A 19,654-nucleotide genomic window follows, 5' to 3' on the forward strand; every position below is an offset into this window, starting at 1 on the left:
CCGCCGGTACCATACCGGTAACACCATGGAGGAAAGGGGAATTACCACCCTATTCCAAGGTTGGCGGGGTGGTAATTCCCCTTTTTTCCATGGCCCTTCCCCATTCCCATTTTTGCCCCATAGGGTCAATGGGAATGGGGAAGGGGCTAATTACGGTACCGCAAATTGGGGTACCGTTATTAGCACCAAGGTCCCTTTGCGGGTCCCAACTTTAACAGCTGGTCTACACCAGCCGTTAAGGTCGGGTCCCACAAAGGACCTCGTAGTAAGGCGGTAAGGGTTTACCGGTGCGTTGTGCCTTTATCAACATGTGACTCTCACACCCTTTCCTTTGTGGTATTTCTCATGGTTGCCACCTTGCTTTGTTTTTCACTCTTTTTACTTTGTTTGCAAATGTTGCATTTCATTCACACATGTTCATCACTTTCTTCTTCTTTCATGCGATTTTCTCATATCTTTTTCTTCAGTGCTGCATTCAAAATGTATTACTTGCTTGGCAACTTGTTCGGTATTCAATAGTTCATATTTTGGTATCCCGACCCATTTATCAGTATTCAAAAAGTCAGTACGTGCTTGGCAATATGTTTGGTATTCAATAGTTCACTCTATGTTCACCAGACATCTTTATCATGTGTTCTTGGTTGGGCGGCCTTTGCCGTTAACCATACCATGCCCCTGGAGCGCCCCGCCCTGAGTGAACCTTCCCTGTCACTCATCGGTGAGCGGCCTCAACTCCGGTGCCCTGGTTTCGCTCCTGGGTTCTCTCTCGCTCCTCTCTCACTCCTGAGGAGCTTTGGCAAGCAGTGCTCGCTCTCTGCAGCTCTTCCTGCAGCAGTTAGCGGCATCTCTGTGTTCCCCACTCTTATTAGGCTATACCAGGCAAATAGGCGCTGTACAGCTCCAGACCCTCTGGTGGCCCACAATGGCCTTGGCGTCTTCCTGGCTTCTCTACTGTTGGCTTCCTTTTCATCGGCCCATATTCTGCCTGCTCCACCTCGAATAGCTGCGCTTCCCGGCCCTGCTGGTTCCATTTGCTGCTGCTTCTGACTCCTTGTATACACGTGCAGCCATTCAACAGTTTGCAGGTGTGAACACTTAGTTTCAATTGCCTGACCATAATTCTTGGGACATGACTGAATCTCACAATACTTTTCAGGCCTCTTCCTCATCTCAGAAGCAGAGTGGTGAAATTATCTGTTAGTGTGCATTACTCTTAGTCACCTTTTCCTTGCCCTAGTACTATCATGGACTGAATGAGGGAAAATGAGCGGGGATTTATCACAACAGCCTATAAAGACAGGGGAGGGTAAGTTTTGTTCTCACCAGAAAAGAGGGGATAACATGTCTCGCCTGTGGATATCCTCTCCCCGATCCCCAATGACCCTCCACCTAGGTGATCCTCACTCTTATCTCCACACCCAGGGTAGGGATCCAAAAATGATGACCTTTCCTTGGCCACCTGAGAAGAGGATCCAAGGGGAGTAGGTGTGAGGATACCCTTGGTTTCTCGCAGTGTGTGCGTTTGTGTGACTACTTCAAGAACATTTTACTGACACTAGGTTGTGATGGAAATGGTTTATGAAATGTGCCATTCACAGAGGTCGTCGAGCCTGGATCACCCTCCCATCCACCAGCTGAAGATGAGGATGTAACACCCTCTGCAATGCTGGGATGTGAGACCCACTCACCTGCTCCTCATTTCTTATTATGATTGATCCTTTCTTAGTCTTTCATATCCCCTTGAGTTAGCAAAATGCTACTACTACTACTACACTAAACTAAACTAATTTTCTCTCTACTATGTTATCCCACCAACTCTCCTCTACCCTTCAGGTTGTGTTTACACCATCACCCCAACCCTTCTCCATATCACTATCATGCAACATATTTTCATCTGACTTCTCGTAGAAAATATCCAAAACCTGAGACTCTCTGATTGCCCTCCTATACTTCCACTCACTCCTCCATCTCCCAACCACTACTTGCTTTTGCTTTCTCCTCTTCATTGTCAGTTTTTCCCACTACCCCTACTGAGCAGATACCCTTCCTCGAGAGGGTCACCACATCATGTGCTCATGAGGTCCCTCCAACCCACATACCATGAAGGTAGTAGCATACTTTCTTGTGCCTACCTCGCCACCCTTTTCAAACTCTCTCTTGAATCACAGATCATCCCTGCTTGCTATATGCTTGGTACTGTCCTACCAATCCTTAACTCTTTTAAATCTGCCAAATATCTGACTCTCTCTCCTCTCTCACCTCTCCAATATATTTGTGTGTGTAGTATTCAACCATATTATTTCCTGTTGAATAACGGCCTCTGCAACCCCTGTCAATCTGGATTCTAGGGCAGGCACTCCATTGAAATTGCACTCATTAACTTCTCGCAATTATCTACTGCTTCAAACTCTCCTTCACCCTTGTCCTCCTGATGACTCTTCTTCCTTTGATATGTTTGATCCACACTCATTCCTCTTTACCTTCTAACATCAGCATCCACAATTCTGCCTTACTGTCAAGAGCTTCCTCTTTTTTCACCAGTCCTTTTTAGACCCATAAATACAATACCGGCAAGTCTGCTCCCACTCCCTCCAAATGGTTGTTCTTCACAGATCTGCTTGTGTCACACTTCTTTGTTCTGGACACCAACACTTATCTTGGCAAGCTAATCTATTCCTTTGGCTTCCCTTAACATGTATTTGCAGATGACAAACACAAATTTTGTATCCTTCTCCTCCTGCATCACTTACATGTACTCCCATAAATTCAACTAACGCTCTGCTATTTGTCCATATCTCCAGCTCCCAATGATGCATCAATCCTCCCCTCCCTAATTTTACTTGCCCCTGCCTGATCACCTCATTCTGTCTCTGAATGGCCAAACCTCAAGTTCCTCCTTGAGAGTGAATTAACATTGCATTAATATATTACCTCCACTGCCACACGGGCCAGAGTAAGACTTATGAATATTTTCAAGATGCTCCCACACCTAACTGACCACTCTACCAAAACCATGATTTCCTCTCTGTTTGTCAGCCATTTTATCCCGACTCTAGCCTGCCCCTGGGTATTCCTTTCAACTCCTATATACCTTGTGGAAAATGTATCAATTTTGCAATTATCCCTATCTGCATTCCCAGCATTCCCCACCTATATCTGTGCACCTTATTCATAGGTCACTATACAGAACAAAGCTCTCCCTTTAATACCTAATGCTAATAAAGCCTATACCTTTCCATGTTACCTGGTCACCTTTAACTCTATTCAATATCCTCCTTTCACCCCACGGTTTTGCCCTGTGCTTCCTCCCAATTTCTTAACCCTCCTTGTGGCTATCTACTGAAATCCCTAACCCTAGAAATCAAAATCATAGCCTATCTACCAGGCCTTAAAACTACCATCAAAACACTCTTCTCTCCAGGTTTGTATATATTTCACATAATTAATGTTAGTTGGCAGTGTCCCCACTCAGTGTCCCCACTAGGGGCTTCATCACAAATTGGGCGATAGCCCTTAAATGCGGTAGTAACATTGTTACTGGTGCATTTAAGGGTCCGCCCCAATCTCGAGTCTGGCGGGTTTACCCCCAGCTCAGAAAATGCCAATTTTCAGCTCAATTACTGCTGCTGGTATTACTGCATGGTAATTGCGCTGATAATTCCCCCTTTGGTCCAAAGGAACTGAATGTGGAATGGGAAGTACCGGTTAGCACCCAACCCGTGGTCCAGTGGTGATACTGCCGGACGGGTGGGAGCTAACGCAAACAAAGTTGGCCGGTATCCCAGCCGGGATACTGCCCAACTCATGATTTGGCCCTATATCTTCCCCTTCCTCAACTGAGTTTAAAACCTAGTCAACTTTCACTTTTAAATGTTCTACAGCAGTTTGCAATGGATTTTTCTGCTCAGATTAAATTACTCTTATGTAAACGTTTTTACAAAACTATTTTTAAGACCAATACTTGCATTTCCATTCTATGTAAACTGCTTTCCTATTCTGTCATGGTAAATAGGATGAGGTCCAATTACTTTTTTTTTTCAAAATCTGAAACAATTCCTTGAGAAACAATGAACTGTTTTAAAAGAGTTGCTTGGAAGTCATCATCCTCACAAATATTTAAGAGAACACCCACTAGTAATTCATTTCATGATGTTCCGGGTAATGAATTGGAGGAATAAACATCTGCTTTAGTAAATGTGCAAAATTCAGGTGATTCAGTGTTTGTACATGACAGTACAATGGTTACTGATACAGAAGTCCCAGTAGGATCTTTCGATAAACAATGATGTGCATTAGGCAGCAACAGACCAACAGAAAGAAGAAGAAGCAAACCTCTCTAAAAGAGGATAGTTCCAAAGAGTCATAGTTATCGTTAGCACCCTGCTGTGGAGAACCAGCCAATCAGGGCCCAGGAATGTGGGCTAAAACTGCCGATCCCAAATTGCGTTCCAAGCCACCTGATGGCCGGTAACTCAGGCCTTTAACTCGGGCCACGGGACATTACCACTCCTCCGTGCCCTTGGAACGGGTGGTTAACGCCTAATTATTTAAAAAAATTTCCTTTAACATAATTTCAAATTCAAATATTGCATAACAGTCTTTCATTTGTGCCTTTCTATAATAGTTCTCTCCTGAAAGAATAAATCAATGTTTTCAGATGTACTAGGAAACCGAGCCTTAAAATAAAGGACAACATATTAGAACCAAAAGAAATGATTGTAGTACTTTGTTTTCAATATATGAAATTTCACTAAAAGATACATTTAAATCTTAATGCAGAATAAGAATGTACATACTTTTCAGAGTCTGGAGTTGTCTCAATTGAGATATTTTAATTAATTATCTTGCAAGGGCACGTGGGACTTTTTCTAGGATGTACAACATTAAGAGAATTAATGCTTATAATAGTTGAATGACCAAGCTACTGCTAATAGATGGGACCTAACCATTGAGGAAATATCTTTGATTACACATGTTAGAAGAGGCTGAAAGAAATTAATGAATGGCTATTTCAAAAAGGAGTTTTCTAACGAATTGTGTCTACTCACTCCAGTTTTTTTTTAATGAAAACCAAAGATACATTCGGCCAGATTCGCAAAGCATCTCTTCATGTGCACCAAAAAAGTATCAGCCTAATTCTCAAAGGGCATTTGAATGAGCTCATTTAAGATGTATTCCTGCTTTCCGCATTTGCGCAAAGGGTCATTTTAGAACTTAAAAGCGCATCCTGAATTCACAAATGGGATGCGTCTTTAAATGGCCTGAAATGGCGGTCATCCCGCTGCCCCGATTGAAAGAGGTGCAGTGGGATGCACAAATCATGGCATGGCCTTTTCTGACCATGTCATGATTTTTCTTCTGTAATTTTATAGAGACAGGCCCTTTATGTGCCTGTCTCTGTGAAAAGTGCTGCCCAGCATTGTCCCGGCACTAATGTATGCAAGGGGGCTGGGCAGTGTTTCTTTGCATCAGTGTGTATCCCCTCCTGAAATTCTGAGGTCAGCTTTGTGAATAAGGTGTGTTCACAGTGAGTAGATGTTCTTGCTAACATTGAATAGGTCATGTGAGAGGTTGCAGATGACTAGGCCACAGAAAGTATTCAGTGTTTTCTGCAGTGGATTAGGCTACATTCTTGTTTTCCTTAGCTGGTGCGCAGACAGGGCCAGCGTCCTTGGAGGTGGTGTGAAATGCTCTGCATTGATTGTTTGAGGATAACGGGCAAAGTAGGATACCAGACGTCGAAAATTACTGATAATTTTTCAAACTCACAGCCAGCATTCCAGAAGGTGAAGGTCACAGGTTGATAAGAACATGGTAATGTTGAAGTGCAACCAGTGGAAGCTTTAAAGGATGTGACTCTAGTGCTCCCACTGAAGAAATGTCCACTTAATTGGTACTACAGAAGCTAAGGAAAACAAAACTCATACATTTAGGAAAATATTCTCATTTGAGTGGTGTCCTAGTGGTGTTTTATAATAAGGTTGTTTATTCAGATGGTAAGAAGAGCTCGAAATGCAACATGTTTCCAAACAGAAGTGGCAATATAAGCTGTCAGTTGTACAGTCACTGTTAGGGAGAATTCTCAGAAATGTGCTAATTCCCTCCACCTTAGAGACCCCCAGCAACTTTGCTGGATTTTGAGGACTTGATCTTTTCAACCTGGAGGCAGTGAGACCCTTTTTCTTTCCCACTCTCACCTGTATTTATATGTGATTTTTGAACACTGTGTTTCTTTTGGTTGTGGAGTCTGACATACTCCATAGGCATCATTGTTTACATTGTGTCACACAGAACCTTCAGTGCAGTAGCAGAGGGAAGTCTTTCAGATTTCCCAAAGGTTTGAATACCTTCTCTTGGTTAAACTACTGTTTCCAAGAGCAGTAAAGTGAAATTGACTTTACTTACATTTGTAACTCTCTAGACCCAGCACACACTATCTTACAATAGGCTGCTGGAGGGGTTACCTAGTATCCCCTTTGTCTAGCTTCTCATGTAAACATTTTTATGTTACTCTTTCCTCACTGAATGGCTGGTGGCAGTGCTTGTGTTTTAACTACTGTGGTGTGCATTTTGTCAAAATGGCCCTGATATTCTTTTTTTGCCATTTCTTTGTGGAAAGGTCCTTCTTGAGATTTACTCTGCATGCCAAACCAGGTTTGGTCCTATTGTTCACTTTGCCTTTGGTGGGATTCGCGAGTGAAGCCCGCCTCTGGCTCCAGGGTGTCTGGGGTAGGCAAGAAGTAAGGGAGGTGCACGAAACCCCCTGTGCTTAGTCTCCTAGGAGACCCAAATGCACTCTGTGGTGATTGGCCAGCTGACTGTCCCCTTGCAGTGCAGGAGTTCCCAGAAGTCCTCCCTCTTGTCCCCATGACTGAGGCCCAGGAACAGTGAGATCTGCAGAGCTGCACAGGAACACAAGTCATCTGATGCAATTTATCTTCAATACAAAGGTACTGTAAAAAGTCTGAGAGAACTTACCTCTTACTGTAGAGTTGCCTGCATCTTCTACTACTCACAAGTCTAATCAGCTTGTGGCCCTACATTTGATTCTTCTTGTCATCAAATACTTCTAAAACATTGTGCAAATAATTTTCTACTTACCTAGTAGAAGTGCTGAATCTTACATAAGACTTTTGCCCATTGACTTTGGCCTAGCCTATTGTACTGAATGACTCTTCATGAGGGGATCCAAAAGCATTTGCCTGCTTAAGAATAAATGTGGTCTCTTGTATGTTCTAAATAACCTTTTCCTTTGACTTATTACTATATGATTCTAAATGCAACACTGATATATTAATGTCCCAGCACCCTAGCAATTGAAGTCACCTGAAGGTGTAGGTAGTGCCTGTGGGCCATCTCAAAAGGGTATCTACTGGTTTAGATATATTAAGAGTGTGTATTTCATGAAGTGTATGTTGAGTGTTACTATTATATTGACCCCTCTTCAGATAAGCCTGACTGCTTAACACGCTACCAAAACTCATACCAAAGTTTTGGTTTCCTATACCTTTAGTCATAGTTGTTTGTAGTGTTCCCAGAGGGTACTGCATACAAACTTTGCCTAACAGCCACAAGGGTGTGAGCCACCAGTTAGTGCCAAGCATTCCCATTGCATGGGAATAGAATGAGGTATTTGATTTTGCTGCCACACTGTCTACATCTCACAAGGGGATTGGTTAAATCTGAGGGGTGAAGCACACCATGAAACACTTGAGGGTGGGTTGACTAATGGGTGAGGGGTCCGAAAGCAACAAAGTGAACCTAAAGCCACTGGCTAATGGGGATGAAGCATTCAAGTCGGTATGGGAATTAGGACATTGTTAGAGGAATGGTACCTGTCTGGTCAAGATGGAAGGTTTGAGCCAATAAGGCTAAAAAATGTATGGTTTTCTGGAGGGGATTATTAGCATCAACCAATAATATTGTCATATTTTTTCATATGTCTTGAAACAATGTCAACTTTTTCCTCATTACTGAGCCTATATCTACTGTCATTTAATGATGATGCATTTGTATGACGTGTGTCGTTTTCCCGACTGAGATTGCATGTAATAAAGCTTAGGCACTCATTCTTGGGCCTTGGATTGATTTTGGTCGTTTTGGGTTTTGGTCCTACCTCACATTTACCTGAGCCAAAACTGAAAAAAGAATCCAGGAATTACATGGTATCACACTTCTTAAACAGAGTTAGACAATTAAGAAAATTATACATTTTGGAAAATTCTACAAGCAGATGAGTTGACTCAGAAATGGTTTTCTACAATACCAGTATTTGCTTACAGAAGCTGCATCCTAGAGCTGGACCGAAAGAGTTCCCTGGCTTAAGCACAACTAAAAAGATGGCTCTCTCATTGGCGAAACCAGGATGCTAACCCTGCCAACTTTTGGCAACCTTTGTGTCCCAAAATGTAACCTCGCAAAGAACAAAAAGGGTTTATTTGCATTTTGGAGACAGTGACTTTTACTTGCTACATAATGCAAATGTAGTCTTGACCTTTGCAAAGAATAAAAACATATGTTGCAAATACAAAGGTTGGTGGTGTCTGTTATTCCCTGCACAGTGCTTCACAAGTGTCAGTGGCCCTCATTACGACCCTGGCGGAAAGTGACTGACCGGACCGCCACAGCGTAAATAGCGTTTCCGCCATTGCAAGAAGGAGCAAAGTGCGGCCCATTCCGACCCATCGGGCACGAGCACCACGGCATGGCGGAAGTGCAAAGTCCGCGATGGCGGAAATGACCCCAAAACGGCCCACACCGCCGCCGTACGGCGCCCTAGGTGCAATACCGCCACCCATCACAGCGGACACCGCAGTGTGCGCCTACCGTAAAGTACGGTGACCGGAAATATACGGAAACGGAAGTTAAAACACGGGCCCGGAACGGGAAACAACCCGCCGTACACCTATAAAACCACTAAAACCACACAACCACTAAAATCACCACCCTGAGACACAACCCAACCCGTCATCCACCCTAGCGAAACCAAGAAAAATGGGAAAAGTAGCGAAGAAAGCGTGCGACCGCAAGCGGCAGGTCCACTTCTCCCGTGAGGAACTCACCGTGCTAACAGAGACCCTCCAGGAGAATGCTGCCGTCGTCTTCTCCACGCAAATGACCAGGACGGCACTCGCAAACAAGAAGGCCATATGGGCTCTGGTGGCACAGCGGGTAAGTGCGGTGGGGACCGCACCCCGCACCCCACAGCAATGCCGTAAGCGATGGGACGACCTGCGGATACGCGTCCGCAGCATACTCTCTGCCAACTGCAACATTGCCACAGCCACCGGGGGAGGGTCGGAATCACCAATCAAGCTGACCCCCTGGGAAGAAATCTGTGCCTCCACCATCGGAATGGAGAGCATAGAGGGAGTCGGAGGGATGGAGAAAGGAGTGCAGACATCCGAAGAATCAGGTAGGTGGGCCTAATGAAACAATGCCAAAACCACAAAGTCCATCCATGTGAAGCACCATGTGTCCCCATAGTGCAACAGAAACACATGTCCAGGAGAACGTCCACACACATTGGCCTGATAGCGCACGTTAAAACCCACAATAAATACATAAATAATTAAAAACCCCTAAAACACGCACTACACGTGCAGCAGGCACACCCTAACTGCAGGCTGCCAAACAACTGCACCCTCACTCCACACACAAATGGAAGCACCTCCAAGGCCCCGACCCAAATCACCCTCAGGTACCACCCCAATGCATGTGATACAATGCCATTCCAATTCCCACAGACCCACCAATAACCCTCGCCCTCCTTTACTCCACCACAGGGTCCGATCCAAACGACGAGCTGCAGGACACCCCTACCAGCACACCTGCAAAGAGGGCCAAGACCAACGGCCAAAGACCCTCCACCTCAGCTGCACGCATCAAGACACGGCAGCAGCACAAATCAGGTGGCAGCACACAGGAGGGAACATCAACAGGCACCCCAGCAGCCAGCATGCCCACAACACCACCACCACAGGTCCCCCCAACGGATGCCACAGAAGGCACTGCCTCCGGTGGCAGCAGCACCATAGGTGACACCCCATTGATGGCAGCATGCTCCGACACAGAAGACGGGGATGTCGAAGTCAGATCCATCCATGACCTGTCCCAATCCCCCTGTCTGTTCCATCCCGTACTACATGAGGATACCACGCAGGGGCACCCACAAGACGACGACTGGCCATCCCCCACAAGCCCTGTGGCAGGGCAACATGAGGACAACAGCCCCTCTGTGACACCCCCGCAAATGGCCATGGCCCAGCAGAGGCAACAGTCCCTCGACCAGTTAATCGTGCAACAGCAGCAACTGGCCACGCTCCTCAAGGACCATGCCGATGAATGTGGGGGCACTAAGGCAGACATAGAAACATCAACTGAGACACTTAGGGCACAAATGGAGAGAGGCACAGAGACACTAAGGGCACAAATGGAGAGTAGCACCGAGAGCCTGAGAGTCCAAATGGAGAGAAGCACCGAGAGCCTGAGGGGGGAACTGCATGCGACGTCCAAAGACGTATGTGGTGAACTTGCCGCAGTGCGCCGTGTGCTCACTGAGCTCTCGCAAACCCTTAGGGACATGCATGGACGTGAGCAGGCAGAGACATCATCCGTTGCAAGTTCCGTCCAGGGCAGCCCCCAACGTAGATCTGGGAGGAACCTGCGCTCCACAGGCAGGGGTGCCCCTGATACCCGCAGAGGGGGCTTGCAATAGCGACTGCCCACGGACGATGAGCATCTTTGGACACTGGTGTTCGGGGGGGAGGTGGGAGGGTGGAGGGGGTGTGTTGGGCTCACTTGGGTGGCGGGTCGATAGGGTGTACAACATGATATCACATATGCCATAAAAAGTGCACGATCAACCAATGAGATGTGTGGACATTGATCTTTGTGTACTAGGCCATCATAGGCGTACAGTCCATATTGTGCATGTCCCAGACACACACAGTGCCACGAGTCCCGTGTCCATGTATCAGCCACCAGGCGTGAGTGCTAGAAGCATACATCAATGAGATGCTGATGAATGTCACGGGCCTCCGGTGCCTTGCAGACTCCTTGAGGTGCTGCCACATCCCCACCCTCATCATGACCATCTTCAGGTGCTTGCAGTTCTGCGTCAGGGGGCATGGGCACATTTCTACGTACGCACATGTTGTGGAGCATGACACATGCCATCACCATCTTTGCAACCTTCTCATGGCGGTACAGGAGTGCCCCGCCAGACCTGCTGAGGCAGCGGAAACGACCCTTCAGTAGGCCGAATGCCTGTTCAATGACTACACGGGTACGTGAGTGGGCATGGTTGTAGTCCTCCTCATGCTGGTCCCGTGGGTTCCGGACTGGTGTGAGGAGCCATCTCTTCAGTGGATAGCCAGCATCACCTGTATGTGGACGATAAACGTATGATGTGGAATGCCATTGCTACGTACGCACACCCCCCCCCGCCCCCTTCCTGCCAGGTCATTGCCGAATCACATACCCCACATCATCATGCATGAAATGAGACTCACCGAGTAGCCAGGATCTGTTCCCTGCGTGTCGCTCCATGTAGCGTGGTATTGTAGAGTTCCTCAAGACCATAGAATCATGGGTTGATCCAGGGAATCGGGCACAACAATGTGTAATGATCCTGTTGGAGTCACACACCATTTGTACATTCAGAGAATGAAATTGTTTTCGGTTGCGGTACTGGGCCTCCATGGCATGTGGGACGACCAATTCCACATGGGTGCAGTCGATGGCACCAATGCAACCCGGTATGCCGGCAAGTGCATGGAATCCCACTTTCGTGTTGGTAATTTCCAGCTCCGAGCGTGGTAGGGAGATGTAGTCGTCTGCGTGCTGCAGGAGGGCATCGAGCACTTGCAATAGTGTCCGTGAGAACAGTGGCTGTGAAATGCCATGCAACTGTCCGACTGTGTGCTGGTAGGTGCCTGTGGCCAGGAAGTGGAGTACAGACACCACCTTCAGTAGGGGTGGGATGGCGGTTGGGCTGTCTATCATGCTGACAAGGTCAGCCTGTGTCATGTCCACAATGGCGGTTATGGTGTCCCGGTCCAGACGGTAGAGGGTGTGGATCTGCTCATCAGTGAGGTTGAACGGATGTGCTCGGAGGCGTGGGATTGCGGGCTGCCTGCGTGGTGGTAGTGGCTGTGCTGGCGGCCCTTGCTGGCCCTGCCTTGGCCTCCTCCTCCTCCTGCGTCTCCTCCGTGCGGCCGGTTGTAGTTGGTGTTCGTCTTCTTCTTGGAGTTGGAGTACTTGCAGTGCTATCAGGTCCCCCAGGGCCAACATCGCGAGTCCTGCCGGTAGCATTTCGGTGTGGTTGTGGGAGGAGACTGGCTGTGCAATTTATGTGTTTCCAGGCTGAATGGCCTCCACCTGTGGTGTTTCATTCCACCTGTGCAAACTGCTCTCCCCTTTGGCCGAGCACGTCCCGCGCACAACGCTGCAATTCGTGGAATGGCATCTTGCTATTGCAATCTTGTATTTGTGCCCGATGGCCGTGTAACATTGGTTGATATGTTCATTCTGTTGTGGTCCCATTGTTTCACATACTATCTGTGCAGTCGCGAACAGAGTTGTGAAGGGTCAGTGGAACGTAGTACTCGAGTAACGATGGGCCCTCATTCATCACTGTACCGAGTTGCAACGACGGGCGGGGCGTCCCATTCGTGGGTGAAGGCAGTTGCCATTTTCACACACAGCCGCACTCGATGGATTAATTAGTGTTTTCAAACGGCCACAGATGCCTCTTCGACGTGATGTTGCAAATGAGGAATTCGAAGGGCGGCGCTTTCGGTATTCAGCTAGCGGCGAGGAGATGCCCACAGGTCTGACTGCAAATATAACGTTCTATTGTTCAATGTCCTTGGGACAGGGGCCATGGCGAGAATGCTATGATTGATATGAATAGTATGGGATGCGCAATTGCGTAGTGGACGATAAGGCAGGACGTTCCCAAATACATGTTACTTCACTAGACTGGAATTACGTGCTGGGGCACTGTGGATTTTGCAGGCTGCATAACGCACAGACTCAATGGATATTTCTAATGTTATGTGAGTAAATATTCAGGCGTTTTCATTACGGGATGAGGGAATGATGAATGGATGCATGGGCAGGTGATTTGATACAGTGTTTGCCATGTACAGGGCTTCTTTTGGGATCTGTCCGCCCCCCCTGCGCTATGTGATGCAGGGCTGCCATAGTGGGACCATCGTCTATCTGGCCTTGTTGAGCCCTCCCTGTCTCGACGCGCCTTCAGACACTTGTGTCCATGCACGTTACCAATCCCATCTGAAGGATTCTGTTTTCACAGGCGCATGCACAGGTACACTCGTTTGTGATGGTGTTTTCACCTCGATATAGATAGTTATGATTCGCAAGTGGTTTTGGGGTGGTGATGATCCTTTGGAGTGGGCTTGCATGCATATGGCTGTGGATCTAGTGTGATCATTGAAGTGAGTTGTTCGAATGTAGTTCTGATGGCCATTCTATTCTGTTTCTTTTCTTTTGGTTGACAGGTATCTCCTCCCCTTTTGCCACTGCCATCTGTATGCCACTCCTGCAGATGGATTTTACTCCCGACACCTGCTGCTTCGTGTTAATCAGTGGAGCAGCATTACGATCTTATGGGACGATCGCCAATGGGCCACATGCCCTTACGCAGTACTGGTGGCTCGGAGCAACATTTCGGCCTTTCAGCTGGACTAGTGCCTCCCCATTGGGACGGCCCTGCGGTTCTGTGCGCTTCCATGTTGCCTTTTCGTACGTGTATGTGGCTCTGTGTACCATGAGGGAACAGGGCGTCACACGAGTAGTGGCTGGTCATTTCTTGCGGATGCAGCCCACAATGGTGAAATGTGTTTTGAAGTTCATGGCCTGATGGCTGTATGGGCTTGGTGATATTGATGTGCATTAAAATTCTATTCTGATATGGGCCGTGTAACGTTCTTCTTTGCAAGTGATGTGGCATATTCCTATTTGGGGAGCAATGTATTGTGAGGGGATCTGCATTGGGTTCCAGCTTCGGAGTTTTGTTGCGTGGTCCTGTACTGGGCGCGTTTGCCTACGAAGCCCGTGAGGTCAGGGATGGGGGCTGCCAATATGACAGTTTGAATGTTGTCATGCTCAGGGGCGGGGGATTGGGTTTTGTGTGACAGATGCCGGTCAGCCAGGTGGACTGGTGGAATGTTGTGATTTTCTGAATATTGCTGGTCACAGGTGCCTGTGTTTGCGTGCGTTTCTTGGTGGGGGACTGTGGTCATGTCCATTGGGATGGCTTCTGTATTCATGCCATCTGTGCCCTGCAGCTCCCATTGGCCCCTCTTGAGGTTCATTTGTTCGTTGGCATGCATGGGTGACTTGTGCATTTCACTGGTTGCATTGTGGCTTCGTTGCACCTACGGGGAGTTGTACTTTGTGGGCAGGGAGCGGTGTACGGGCAGTCAGTGGGGCCGTTTACGGTTGATTCGCGATGCCGTACTTCTCACCATGGCGGAATGGTGCATTCCGCCATGCTTGATGGCGTTAGGTACATGTCCGCTGGGGTCGGAATTGGTGTACCGTTGCGCCATGGTGGTGTTTACGGTTTGGCATGGCGCGCGCGCGCGTGCTTGGTGCAGTTAGCGTTGGCGTTCACTACGGTGTCGCTAATGGCATCGTACTTTGCGGTGACGGGTCATAGTCGCACCGAGCGCTATTCGATGGCGGTATTGCATTTCCGCCATCGTTTTCCGAATTCCGCCAGGGTCGTAATGAGGGCCAGTGACAGAAGCGACCAGCTCCCTTGCACTGACTCATGGAATGCAACAAGAAAGGTATTGGGGCGACTTGTTGTTACATCCTCAACGTCCTAGTCCTTAAAGGGTTGCTGGAAATAGAATCAATTAATGACTTAAAGGCTCTTAACCTTTCCTTTTCCATACATGTCTACGGCTGGGATGGGGTCAAACATCTAACCCTGCCCCCAGCCTTATTCCAGAGCAGGGAGAGGAAGGGATGAAGGGAGCCACCTGACCTCCGTCCTGCTGCGGGTGCCAACAACTGGAGGGGGAAGATGCTACTTACATTGTCTAAAGGTAATTATTTAAAACAATACAATGGCCCTCATTACGACCCTGGCGGAAAGTGACTGACCGGACCGCCACAGCGTAAATAGCGTTTCCGCCATTGCAAGAAGGAGCAAAGTGCGGCCCATTCCGACCCATCGGGCACGAGCACCACGGCATGGCGGAAGTGCAAAGTCCGCGATGGCGGAAATGACCCCAAAACGGCCCACACCGCCGCCGTACGGCGCCCTAGGTGCAATACCGCCACCCATCACAGCGGACACCGCAGTGTGCGCCTACCGTAAAGTACGGTGACCGGAAATATACGGAAACGGAAGTTAAAACACGGGCCCGGAACGGGAAACAACCCGCCGTACACCTATAAAACCACTAAAACCACACAACCACTAAAATCACCACCCTGAGACACAACCCAACCCGTCATCCACCCTAGCGAAACCAAGAAAAATGGGAAAAGTAGCGAAGAAAGCGTGCGACCGCAAGCGGCAGGTCCACTTCTCCCGTGAGGAACTCACCGTGCTAACAGAGACCCTCCAGGAGAATGCTGCCGTCGTCTTCTCCACGCAAATGACCAGGACGGCACTCGCAAACAAGAAGGCCATATGGGCTCTGGTGGCACAGCGGGTAAGTGCGGTGGGGACCGCACCCCGCACCCCACAGCAATGCCGTAAGCGATGGGACGACCTGCGGATACGCGTCCGCAGCATACTCTCTGCCAACCGCAACATTGCCACAGCCACCGGGGGAGGGTCGGAATCACCAATCAAGCTGACCCCCTGGGAAGAAATCTGTGCCTCCACCATCGGAATGGAGAGCATAGAGGGAGTCGGAGGGATGGAGAAAGGAGTGCAGACATCCGAAGAATCAGGTAGGTGGGCCTAATGAAACAATGCCAAAACCACAAAGTCCATCCATGTGAAGCACCATGTGTCCCCATAGTGCAACAGAAACACATGTCCAGGAGAACGTCCACACACATTGGCCTGATAGCGCACGTTAAAACCCACAATAAATACATAAATAATTAAAAACCCCTAAAACACGCACTACACGTGCAGTAGGCACACCCTAACTGCAGGCTGCCAAACAACTGCACCCTCACTCCACACACAAATGGAAGCACCTCCAAGGCCCCGACCCAAATCACCCTCAGGTACCACCCCAATGCATGTGATACAATGCCATTCCAATTCCCACAGACCCACCAATAACCCTCGCCCTCCTTTACTCCACCACAGGGTCCGATCCAAACGACGAGCTGCAGGACACCCCTACCAGCATACCTGCAAAGAGGGCCAAGACCAACGGCCAAAGACCCTCCACCTCAGCTGCACGCATCAAGACACGGCAGCAGCACAAATCAGGTGGCAGCACACAGGAGGGAACATCAACAGGCACCCCAGCAGCCAGCATGCCCACAACACCACCACCACAGGTCCCCCCAACGGATGCCACAGAAGGCACTGCCTCCGGTGGCAGCAGCACCATAGGTGACACCCCATTGATGGCAGCATGCTCCGACACAGAAGACGGGGATGTCGAAGTCAGAACCATCCATGACCTGTCCCAATCCCCCTGTCTGTTCCATCCCGTACTACATGAGGATACCACGCAGGGGCACCCACAAGACGACGACTGGCCATCCCCCACAAGCCCTGTGGCAGGGCAACATGAGGACAACAGCCCCTCTGTGACACCCCCGCAAATGGCCATGGCCCAGCAGAGGCAACAGTCCCTCGACCAGTTAATCGTGCAACAGCAGCAACTGGCCACGCTCCTCAAGGACCATGCCGATGAATGTGGGGGCACTAAGGCAGACATAGAAACATCAACTGAGACACTTAGGGCACAAATGGAGAGAGGCACAGAGACACTAAGGGCACAAATGGAGAGTAGCACCGAGAGCCTGAGAGTCCAAATGGAGAGAAGCACCGAGAGCCTGAGGGGGGAACTGCATGCGACGTCCAAAGACGTATGTGGTGAACTTGCCGCAGTGCGCCGTGTGCTCACTGAGCTCTCGCAAACCCTTAGGGACATGCATGGACGTGAGCAGGCAGAGACATCATCCGTTGCAAGTTCCGTCCAGGGCAGCCCCCAACGTAGATCTGGGAGGAACCTGCGCTCCACAGGCAGGGGTGCCCCTGATACCCGCAGAGGGGGCTTGCAATAGCGACTGCCCACGGACGATGAGCATCTTTGGACACTGGTGTTCGGGGGGGAGGTGGGAGGGTGGAGGGGGTGTGTTGGGCTCACTTGGGTGGCGGGTCGATAGGGTGTACAACATGATATCACATATGCCATAAAAAGTGCACGATCAACCAATGAGATGTGTGGACATTGATCTTTGTGTACTAGGCCATCATAGGCGTACAGTCCATATTGTGCATGTCCCAGACACACACAGTGCCACGAGTCCCGTGTCCATGTATCAGCCACCAGGCGTGAGTGCTAGAAGCATACATCAATGAGATGCTGACGAATGTCACGGGCCTCCGGTGCCTCGCAGACTCCTTGAGGTGCTGCCACATCCCCACCCTCATCATGACCATCTTCAGGTGCTTGCAGTTCTGCGTCAGGGGGCATGGGCACATTTCTACGTACGCACATGTTGTGGAGCATGACACATGCCATCACCATCTTTGCAACCTTCTCATGGCGGTACAGGAGTGCCCCGCCAGACCTGCTGAGGCAGCAGAAACGACCCTTCAGTAGGCCGAATGCCTGTTCAATGACTACACGGGTACGTGAGTGGGCATGGTTGTAGTCCTCCTCATGCTGGTCCCGTGGGTTCCGGACTGGTGTGAGGAGCCATCTCTTCAGTGGATATCCAGCATCACCTGTATGTGGACGATAAACGTATGATGTGGAATGCCATTGCTACGTACGCACACCCCCCCCCCCTTCCTGCCAGGTTATTGCCGAATCACATACCCCACATCATCATGCATGAAATGAGACTCACCGAGTAGCCAGGATCTGTTCCCTGTGTGTCGCTCCATGTAGCGTGGTATTGTAGAGTTCCTCAAGACCATAGAAATCATGGGTTGATCCAGGGAATCGGGCACAACAATGTGTAATGATCCTGTTGGAGTCACACACCATTTGTACATTCAGAGAATGAAATTGTTTTCAGTTGCGGTACTGGGCCTCCATGGCATGTGGGACGACCAATTCCACATGGGTGCAGTCGATGGCACCAATGCAACCCGGTATGCCGGCAAGTGCATGGAATCCCACTTTCGTGTTGGTAATTTCCAGCTCCGAGCGTGGTAGGGAGATGTAATCGTCTGCGTGCTGCAGGAGGGCATCGAGCACTTGCAATAGTGTCCGTGAGAACAGTGGCTGTGAAATGCCATGCAACTGTCCGACTGTGTGCTGGTAGGTGCCTGTGGCCAGGAAGTGGAGTACAGACACCACCTTCAGTAGGGGTGGGATGGCGGTTGGGCTGTCTATCATGCTGACAAGGTCAGCCTGTGTCATGTCCACAATGGCGGTTATGGTGTCCCGGTCCAGACGGTAGAGGGTGTGGATCTGCTCATCAGTGAGGTTGAACGGATGTGCTCGGAGGCGTGGGATTGCGGGTTTACCTGCGTGGTGGTAGTGGCTGTGCTGGCGGCCCTTGCTGGCCCTGCCTTGGCCTCCTCCTCCTCCTGCGTCTCCTCCGTGCGGCCGGTTGTAGTTGGTGTTCGTCTTCTTCTTGGAGTTGGAGTACTTGCAGTGCTATCAGGTCCCCCAGGGCCAACATCGCGAGTCCTGCCGGTAGCATTTCGGTGTGGTTGTGGGAGGAGACTGGCTGTGCAATTTATGTGTTTCCAGGCTGAATGGCCTCCACCTGTGGTGATTCATTCCACCTGTGAAAACTGCTCTCCCCTTTGGCCGAGCACGTCCCGCGCACAACGCTGCAATTCGTGGAATGGCATCTTGCTATTGCAATCTTGTATTTGTACCCGATGGCCGTGTAACATTGGTTGATATGTTCATTCTGTTGTGGTCCCATTGTTTCACATACTATCTGTGCAGTCGCGAACAGAGTTGTGAAGGGTCAGTGGAACGTAGTACTCGAGTAACGGTGGGCCCTCATTCATCACTGTACCGAGTTGCAACGACGGGCGGGGCGTCCCATTCGTGGGTGAAGGCAGTTGCCATTTTCACACACAGCCGCACTCGATGGATTAATTAGTGTTTTCAAACGGCCACAGATGCCTCTTCGACGTGATGTTGCAAATGAGGAATTCGAAGGGCGGCGCTTTCGGTATTCAGCTAGCGGCGAGGAGATGCCCACAGGTCTGACTGCAAATATAACGTTCTATTGTTCAATGTCCTTGGGACAGGGGCCATGGCGAGAATGCTATGATTGATATGAATAGTATGGAATGCGCAATTGCGTAGTGGACGATAAGGCAGGACGTTCCCAAATACATGTTACTTCACTAGACTGGAATTACGTGCTGGGGCACTGTGGATTTTGCAGGCTGCATAACGCACAGACTCAATGGATATTTCTAATGTTATGTGAGTAAATATTCAGGCGTTTTCATTACGGGATGAGGGAATGATGAATGGATGCATGGGCAGGTGAT

The sequence above is a fragment of the Ambystoma mexicanum genome, chromosome 11 (genome assembly GCF_040938575.1).
Source record: "Ambystoma mexicanum isolate Mex_15411 chromosome 11, UKY_AmexF1_1, whole genome shotgun sequence".
NCBI classification, from domain to species: domain Eukaryota; kingdom Metazoa; phylum Chordata; class Amphibia; order Caudata; family Ambystomatidae; genus Ambystoma; species Ambystoma mexicanum.